We start from the raw sequence: 10,559 nt of genomic DNA on the forward strand, positions 1-10,559 counted from the left end.
ACTGGGTGCCACTGTCATGTGACAGTAGCCGGATGCTGTATGATTAGCGATAGAAATGGTGAAGATTTAGGCTTGCTTCACCAGAATGGACTCAAAAGGAACTGGATGATTGCTTGTATTGGATGATTGCTTCTTCCTTGCAAATGAGTGTAGCTGCGAAATGGTTGACAGCTGTAATTTGATAAACTCTCCATTGGGTGCCACAATCATGTAACAGCAGCCGGTTGCTGTGTGATTAGCGATAGAAATGGCTGAAGATTTGAAGGAATCTTACTAGCTTGCTTCACCAGAATGGGGTGAAAATGAATGGAACAGGTAGTTGGTAAATTTCCCCCCGGCTTGTCAAATTTCAGCTAGACATCTTGATATATCTTGTGATCCGTGGTCTTACATGTAGGCGTGAAGAATATCTTTTTTTAAGAAGCAGAAGTTAAGGTATGCAAAAGAAAGTTGTATGCTCAATTTTGGCAAGCCTGGTGAGAAATCATGACTTGTTCTTAATAAATCAATATTGTCTTTTTTCATCATCGTCTATCAGAAGAAGGATAATATAGAGGTCACCTAAAGAGGAAAAAAAAACGTTGGGGATAAATCTTCGACTGCGCAAAGAGCTAACACGAGGAATTTATAGTCCTTATGTATTTTGAGTATTAAGAATGTCCTTCTCGATGGCCAAGGTCTTGAGTAAGGAAAGATATGTAGCTGGAAGTGGCCAAAGTTTTATAGATGTCAGTCTTCAATTAAAGGTATTGGGCCATGTTTAGAATTTATCCGAAGACTTTTCAAGAAATTTCTCAAAGAAATCCAGAACTAGAATTGAGAAATTTCACGAGTAATAAGTGAACTTCTATATACATTTCTAAAAATTTTTTTCAAAAGTTTATAAGTTAGCTAAATAGTTATCTTTTCAGTAGTTAAGTTAGCTAAATAGTTACCTTTTCAGTAGTTAAATTATCTAAATAGTTACCTTATCTCCATGTCGGGTGCTTTACCTTTGAGCGTAAGCTGTATTTGGGTGAAAAGGTAGGGCGTGAAATTTTCTTTTTCCGTCTACGACAATTTTCTTGGCCATTTCCACACACATATTAAATTGCCGTTTGATGCCATAGAGATGGACAGCAGCAACCTCGATTTTGAGAAAGACTTTGTTCTTAGTAGAATTCAGGAAATATTTCAGGTCTCTGACGCATTCTTATCGTACTGAGTATTCCAAGACATGGCGGAAGCACCTAACATGGCTTCTTTAGCGACTGTTATGATGCTATATGGAGGAAAATCAATATACACTGCTGGCCACCCAAATTGTAACACCAAGAAAGACAAGAGATATCACAACAAAATTTATTTAGTAGATAATATGTTGACCAAGTAGCAAATGATTAAATTTATAAATTTATGTAAAGTGTGCTTCCTTCCAGAATCATTAGCCAGCGTAGCAGCTATTGTTGGAGATCACCGCTGCCACACGCCTCGACATTGATTCAAAGAGACTTTGGATGTGTTCTTGGGGTACAGCAGACCAAGCAACTTCCATACGTTGCCAAAGTTGATCTGGTGTGGCAGCTTGGGATGTAATCTGGGTCAATCGTTCAGCAACCATGGACCCCATGTTTTCTATCGGCGAAACATCCGGAGAGCGAGCCGCCACGGAAGCAATTCACTCTGGAGATTGACGAAGAACCCTTGGACAATGCGTGCCACGTGTGATCGCATTGTCCTGTTGAAATATGGCTTATCCTGTTGAAATATGGCTTATCCTGTTGAAATATGGCTGTGGGCAAGCCCTGAAGGTAAGGAAGGACAACTGGCTCCAACACCTCGGAGATGTAGCGCTGGTTGTTTAAAGTACAGACAATGCGTACTAGAGGAGTGCGAGAGTGATATCCAATACCGCCCCATACTATAATACCCGGTGCAGGACCAGTGTGGCGATGCATAACGCAGCTGTTCAGCATCCTCTCTCCACGCTGTCTCCAGACTCCAATCCAACCATCGTGGTGTTGCAGACAGAAGCATGACTCGTCAGTAAAGACAATTTGATTCCATTCTGCCGTCCACATCCTTCTCTCATCGCACCATTGGCGGCGGAGACGTCTGTGGTTCTGCGTCAAGGGAAAAGGAAGCAATGGACGTCTTGCGGACAGACCACTCTGCTGTAAACGGCGTCGAATGGTACGCGCAGACACTGAATGATGCGTTATAGACTGAATGTGCTGTGCTGTGGTTCGTGATGTGACTGAGCGATCCGTCACTGCCATGCGCACAATGTTCCTGTCATCACGTGAAGTGGTGCATTGAGGTGGATGCGATCGAACACATCTGTCCGTCGTACCCTCCTGCATCCAACGGTCACATATCCGCATTATAGCTGTTTGGTTTCGTCCAACACGACTACCGATTTCCTTGAAAGATAATCTACACTCTCAGTAGGCCACTATCCTTCCTCTGTCGAACTCGGAGTCTCAAGTTTTTGTCTGAGCGTCAAAAACTTGATTAAACGACGATCACTGTTTACTACGAGGCATAGTTGATCGTTGTTTAGAAAAAACCACAAGAAAAACACAATTGCCGAACTTGAAATCGTCAAAAACTCCAAGAATAATAGCATTTTGAAGTGGCGCCACAGACGCGCGTTATGTGCGTCTGCGCTGAAATTCTAATCATTTGCATATCTCACCTCCGCTAATGCATGTTGTAAATTTCATGTTATTTGCATGCTTACTTCAGGGTGTTGCATTTACGGTGGCCAGCAGTGTATTTGAAAACAACATTGCAAATTGAATTTATTGAATATTATATAATCGATATAGAAAATTACATTGCCAACTGTAGATTTCAATCGATATTGAAATTCCTATATGAATTAATTCTATTTTTCCAGTACTTACTTGTAAATGTGAAATACAATCCGTCAATATTAATAACTATTTCTGATGATAAAGTTAAAGAACCTTTTCCTCTCAGATATTGATTTTACAGAGGTGTGAAAATTACTAGATTAAAAAAAATTAAACTTTCTTAGTTTTTTCTTTAATTTCAAATACTCAAGTTATTCAATTTTAAATTATTAATCTAAATCTCCTTTGTTATTATAAAAACGTTATTTTATAAAATGGTATAGTGTAGATACACTTTTTATGAAAAAAAAATTAAAAGAATAAAAATTTCAACTTGGTTGCGATTCAATGCAATAATAATATGATAGTCATTTTTTCTCTAACCTCAGTTCCACATTACGTTAGCTCGGTTGCCTAATTTTTTAGTTATTTAAAATGTAAATTATTATTTTTGTATATAACCATGTACTTTATTAATACCTTAATTTCGTATTTCTTGTGCATTTTATGGGTAAAACAAGTGATTTTTCTCTAAGAAAAACTGCATTTATTAAATGCTTTTGCAAGGCAAAAGCTAGATTCAACGAAAAATTGAAAACAGTTTACAGATATTACAAAAATCCTGCCGCCCAAACTGTATAGTGGTTAGCGTCGCTGACTGGGCTCACATTTCGGAGAAGGCACAGATGTTTGTAAATGTATAGGGTCAGTGCAGCACAGTTGATGGAAGGGAAAAGAGGTGGGAGACCCTCGGACCCGTCCCCCCTAGGTGCTGTCCATCAAAATTGGGGGAGGAACTGAGCTTAATGATACTGTCATCTGTAAGGTGCTTAAAGCTGCTGCCAACAACTGGCATATCTTGCGGTCCTTGCCACGAGGAATTTTGTGGGCTTGGGATAAAGTTACTATCAGAGAAGTGAGCGTAAGTAAAAACAACAACAAAATTCCTTGAGTAAGATCACTTTGAAATCTGTCAGGGATTACGCTGTCATTGCGCTGAAAAATGTAGATGTTCAAATGCACTGTTTTTCTTAACCCAGCCTATATGTTTTCAAAATTTGTATTTTGTTTTTCCAATTTTGGATTAAAATATTTGCACATGGTTTTATATTTTATTTTTTTAAATTATTGGATTATTATTCTTCCAAGTTTTTTTTTTCTGGATTCGCTGCTCATTCTTTTTTTTAAAGTGTGTTTGTTATTTCCCAATCATTTTGTATTCGTCTTTTTTTTTTTAATGCCACAAATTTTGCACTGCTTACTTCGGCTTGTAGGGTTTGGGCTGATAAAGACAAAGATTACTTTGATTGTTTTTCTAAGATTGCTTTTAAATTTTAAATTTTAATTTGTGTCCTTGTTAGTTCAGAAACACGGTATCTTGATTAGTTACTTCTTTCTTTGTACCAAACCCTTGATGATGATGCAGTGAAAGATGCAAATACCATTATTCATTTTTGATTTCAGAATGCTGTGCTCCCTATTTCTTGAGGTTTGCCCCTGTGTCTCTGTTTTTTCGGTTTTTGCATGTGGTTTGTTTAGAGTTGAATTTAGGATGGATTTTAAACGTATTAAATACGTTTATATATATATATATTATATATTATAAGCAAAGTTGTAAGAACTATACAAAAAAGACCGATTTTGGTCAAAATTTTTTGCGCAATGTGCTGCAAAATTAAGGAAATGAGAAGAGAATATATATATATATATATATACACAATATATATATATTCTCTTCTCATTTCCTTAATATATATATATATATATATATATATATATATATATATGCGCAAGTTTGGTACTGCAGATTGGAATAAAAAAGGAGGTGCACAACTAGATGTTATAGCAGTCACTCATACAAAATTTCAACGTTCTACGGATAATCGTTTTTGAGTTATGCAAGGTACATACATACATACATACCTATGTAGGTAGGCGTAACAAAAAGTCCTTTTTAAATCCATCTTAAGTGTATGTTACATTCCATTTGAGAAAAAAAGCGCCCTTTACTCTGTCCATACGTACGGTACGCTAGAAAGAAGGATTTCCAGACCCAGGCTATTTGAAGACCTTAATACAGTTATTGACGCTCCAGGCCCTAGATGAAATCCAAGGTGGTTTAACTCCATCGATCAACCCCTGGGAACAAAATTGTAGTTTATAACATAGAAGTCAGTGGCAACTAGCAACAGCAGTCGCCTACAAAAAGAACGAAATCAGGACTGTCCCCCATTGTTGACCAAAGATAGCCAAATCCCCAAGGACAACCTTTGACAGCTAACCACGTAACGTCCCCATAACCAAGGGGCAGACAAAATCACTAGTATGGTCCCTGGCGATCTTGAACCTACCATTGAAGAACTGATGGTTTTAGTCACTGTGAAGACTGATTATGTACCCCAGGAGCTGAGTCTGCCTAAGTACTGGTCCTAACCAGAACGCCGGTGGTTGACCCCCAGTCTTCCGGGGCAATGTCCGTACGTCATGAAAAAAAAAAAAAAAAAAAAAAAAAAGATATTCGGGAACGGTCAAAAAAGACATTTCCGTTGAAATGTGATACCCGGTACTTTTCCGACAGTACGTCCTTTACTTCGTCCAAGGAAGTTACCAAAAAAAAAAAAAAAAAAAAAAAAAAAAAAAGGTTATATCACTGTTTTGTTCGTCTAATTTGAAAAAGAAAGTAGTTAGATTTTTATTGGAGACAGTTTATGTCAATGCTGAGAACGCCAAACTAACTTCTAACGTAGATTAAACACTAACACTTTTTTTTATATTTTGGTAAAAAAATCACTGTTAATGATTTATAGGGTACAATACACCATAAAATAGAAGTTACTGAAAATTTAACTAATCTTTAGAAGTGAAATTACATATTTGCTTTGCTCAGTTTTATTACACTTACAGCAAGAAAATCTTCTAAGACTTTTCATGCAAGAATAAAGACGAGATTTTTAACAATATTTCATGCTTTCTTCTGAAAGATACATTTAATAATCAGTTCTGAGAAAACTGTCATTATTTCTCAATATAACATCCATATTTTGTTAGACATAAGTTCGATAACATGCACTCATAATATTCGGAATTTAAACAATGCCCATTTCCATGTTTGCAACAGTTCTTGAGTACTCTTGTAGTGAATTAAATCTTTCAGTTTCTTTACTTTTTTTCTCTATTTATTTAAAACTTGAATCACTGGATTTTCTGTCGGACACTGAGGTACATTTTTAATACAAGTGGCTCCGACTTATGATACTTCGAATCAATTTTCGATTTTACGATGATAGTGAAAAGCGCACGCATTCAGAGAAACCGTGGTTCGAATTTTGAATTACGGTCTACTGTGGGTTATCAGCGTTTGAATATAATAGAATATGAGCAACCCATACAGACAAGGATATCGTAAGGGCTATCCTTGTCTGTATGGGTTGGGTATAGGATACTCCCCGTGGCAAAATGTGCAGTCAAAATATGGTCATTTCTTGAAGGTCATTATTTCTGCTAAATTCTCAATAAATTTCAATATTTCGCTTACTTTTTCCAATGTACATTTTTTTCACTAGTTCGATTTTCTTTTTATTATAGCAACATCCCCGAATATATAGATTAAGCTTTATTATTCTAACAACTACATTTAGCAGTTGAGAATGGTAAATTAGCAATTCAGTGCCTTCATTTCAAGCATTCTTTAGTTCCCAGAGTAATTTGGGCTATGTATCGTAATGGTTAATGCCCGCAAGTGCGTAGTCTGGCTCTGAATTTCAGCACAATAATAAATAAATCAAATTAGGCATTGAATTCTTTATTATAAGTTCCCATACCCCGTATAGTGATTAGAGACGGCTGACTCTTTTTTTTTTTTTTTTTTTTTTTTTTTGTGTGTGTGTGTGTGTGTATATATATATATATATATCTTGTATTGGTTGCATGTGTTCTTTTCTTGCAAGTGCAGTATCAGACAGTCTAACAGTGATACACCCTGGGTAGCATTTTTGATGTTGAAACGGCTAAAGGATTTGCCACTCCCGACGGATTGCTATTGAGCATGTATCTTTCGGGTGTATTTCTGTAAAAAAAGCTTTATTAGTAAGAAATATATTTTATGATGAATGACTATGCTTATTTGTACAAATCTTCTACATTCTCTGAGTACGTTTAAGGCTGACCAAGGCGATAGAGTTGGTTAAGTTAAATGTACGAGATGTGTTTTTTCGTGTTAGGATATTTTCATCTTGGGATGGGTTTCAGAGAAGGTCATCTAATCGTAAGTACCTGTATATTTTCACATTATCTGTGAAAACATTCAGTTCTTTTTGAAGGAGCATCACTCTCCAGATAATATAAAACGAGCATCAGATTAAATATATTTCCACTATAAAGTGTCGTTAAGCAGGGATCAACTCGGATAAGGGCAGCGCCTGAATGTGTTGTACCTTTTGTCCTCCTTCCACAAACCACACGTTCTTAGATGAAAAAAAGTCTGTGCTTAAATAGTAAAAAAAACGAAGGTTAAGGTTCAGTGCCAAGTTCTTTCCTTATAAAAACTAGAACAGGGTGATTAAAGAGGCAAATTCGGATCACAAGACACACACAAAGGAAACATCCTCAAACTAAAAAAGAAAAGAAACTGTTAGAATAAATATAATGATTACTTATTAGGATAGATATCAAAAGTACTGCTCTTCAGTTACCGTAAACAAGACAACTTGCCTTCTTTTATTACAGCTAACGATGTTAAAGTTCATCTCAGAGAAACACAATGATAAAAAGTTGACCTTTAAGTTATGAAAGTTTTTATGTTACACATATCTGACATTGTAATGTAAGCTCATTAAAGTCTCAGATGTTAGTTCCGGGAAAAATCCATAAAGATTCTCCACCGTGTTCTAGTATTTAGTCTGTAAATAGGACAATATGTTTCTTTTTATTTCTTTAGTCCTAAATTATTTCGTAAAATTATAGCTACAGTGCAAATTTTAGTAAATGTTGCCCAGGAACTGTAGTTATTTGCACGTTTATTAACCAGTTTCTGTTACTGATATCTAGATTCGCAGATGTATATACTACCATTTGAGAGCCCGCATACGCAGATTTGCAGGACTAACTAATATTTCTAATTCGTGTTTTAGGTGTTTCAGGCAATTAAAACGGCCTCTTTCTACCAAGCTGTCAATGAAGCTATGTTTACATTAAAACTTATACAGCAATTCAAAATATTTTCTTGTTTTACCGAAATTTATTGCTGTTTATTTTGCAGCATATAAATACCAAATTCCTCATATTTATTAAATTTATATAAGTATTTGTTCAGATATCTTTCTGTTCAGTCTTAGATATCACCTTGTAACCTATTCATTTCTGTTATGTTAGGGTTCTTTTACTTTAATTATGTAAAAGCCCGAAAGCTACTATGTTTGTGTATTAGTAATGTTACGAATTTTAAACATGGCAATCAAACATTTTTCGTTAGCTCATCGAAAATATTAGAATTTAGTTTATAGATAAACCAGTACTAATAGTCAAACGTTCGATTTCCGTGCAAGTCTTATCTGTGATTGTTATCCTTGCAAGGCTTAGTTCCTGTTAAGGCCAGGCTATTTTTGTGATTGACGTACAGATTATATAGTAAGCCAAATGATGGAATTTTGGTCAAACCTGGGCAACAATCTATCAAACCTGCACACTCGGCAACATACTCAGTGATGAAATGATGATCGATGGGTTCAACACTAGCTGGTGAATACCAAACCTGCAAGTACTTAATCGTATAAAAATATTGACAATATTCATATTTTAAAACAGTTAAGTAATCTTGAAATATTGGAAGACGATGTATTATTGTCGAAACATTCCCTTGGTAGATTTACATTTAAATTTTAATAAACAGGGCGAGAACCATTAATTCATTAGCAATAAAGCCCAACTGTACGGAAAAAACGCGCTTCAACAAATATCTAGTTTCTTTTTTAGGTTGATATTTATAATTACGTAAGCCAATATTAAATTTAACTTTACAGGTAACATAGCTTATTTTTGAATTGCTGTTTATCTTTCTTTTGCATTTATGGAGGCAACAGCTGAAATGGTAAATTTATTAGTTTTGAAAGAATAACATTTTATTTTCTTAATTGTTATTTACAACTTAAAGCTATAAGCATCTTATGATTGCAGCATTCGGGTTTTAGTTCTAAATAGGAGTTGCTTGTGCACCAGATTACCCTTTATGCATAAATATAATGAAGCATATGACCTTGAGTCAAAAGCTTCTGAGTCACGGAACAAAAGCAGCTTCGTCATGTGTTCCTTTCCTAGAAGCATGAATTCACTATATGAGATTATTCTGCTTTTTCCTTATGTGACCTGCTTGAACTACTGATAGGCTATGCACATTCCCCTTTTTCTAATTAACCTATATATTGTTAATACGTTCAAATATGAAAATTTCCTTAGAAGTCTTTCAGGAATCGTACCCCTTTAAAAATGTATAGTCCATCTGTGTTTTATTCTAAACAGCTAACCTAAACTAAATTTATCAAAGTATGGAAATGGTCAACGTTAAAGGATATAATAAAAAGGTTAGAAGCTATTTTAAAAAATAAGAAACCCTGAAAAGTTATCGAAAATATTTTTATTATTCATCATCATTAAAAGGAATCGTATGTATCAGTCAATACGTTTAAGATATAAAGTAAATTGGGGTATCAAGACAGTGCTTAAAAAGTTAATTCTGAAATCTTAAAGCTATTAAAATATTACGTTTTATTTTGTGTGCCGTTTGGGTGTATGTGGAAAGTAATTTTTTATTATAAATTGCTATTAAATACAATTTTCAAATATTTTTATTTATTGACGCATATTTTTCCAGTTGATGCCAATACTACAGTTGATGAAAATGTTTTTGTAGTGCAAATATGCACCAAAAGCTATCTTTATTTTAAAACAGTTAAGTTCAAGACAAATCGTTCAAGACAAATCGGAACTGCGTTCGTCTCGAAAACTTTTATTCGTTCCAAAAATTTGGGATTATGAGAGTTTGCGAAGATTTCGTATTTCTTTACTTATAATGTAGCATTGATCCGTGAAAGTTTCGCTATTTATAGTTCTGTAAACTTTTGCTATTGAATCCAATCAGTCAAATTTCCTTTACTTATAACCAAATCTTTGCGCAGCTTTATTATAATGCTACCTATAAAACATCTGAGTTCCGTAGAGCATTGCAAATATCGGATTTTGTTTACGCATCTGCTCTCCGAAGGTAAGGCTTGTGAAAAAATGTGTTTCTAGTTACTTATGAATAGGCTTAAATATTTACCCACAGAATAAATTTCAAATCTGTTTAGAAATAGTTCCTCTGTTCAGGAGAATATCTATTTTAGATAAAAATTAAAGAAAAATAGCAGACAAGTGTATTTCTTAAACGTAAAGCTCGGTAATAGCAGAAAACGAACATAAAGTCGTTTTATGTTTTTGTTTAAATATTATTTCTTTATTTATTACAATCTTAGACTAGAGAAAACGAAACTATAGAAAATGATGAATATCCTACCAAATTTTATTCTTTGAAATAGGACGATGATATCTGAAAATATACCTTGTTTCATTTGGAAATCGTGTGCGAGGCAAAAGGCATTCTAAGTGAATACTTATATTTATACAGAATATTATGTGCGTGAGGTGAGAAAAACATAAATTTTATAAAAAATTAATATTATTATTTCTTTT

The sequence above is a fragment of the Stegodyphus dumicola genome, chromosome X1, assembly GCF_044657685.1.
Source record: "Stegodyphus dumicola isolate Sdum_Otavi_A_Nest chromosome X1, ASM4465768v1".
Lineage (NCBI taxonomy): Eukaryota > Metazoa > Arthropoda > Arachnida > Araneae > Eresidae > Stegodyphus > Stegodyphus dumicola.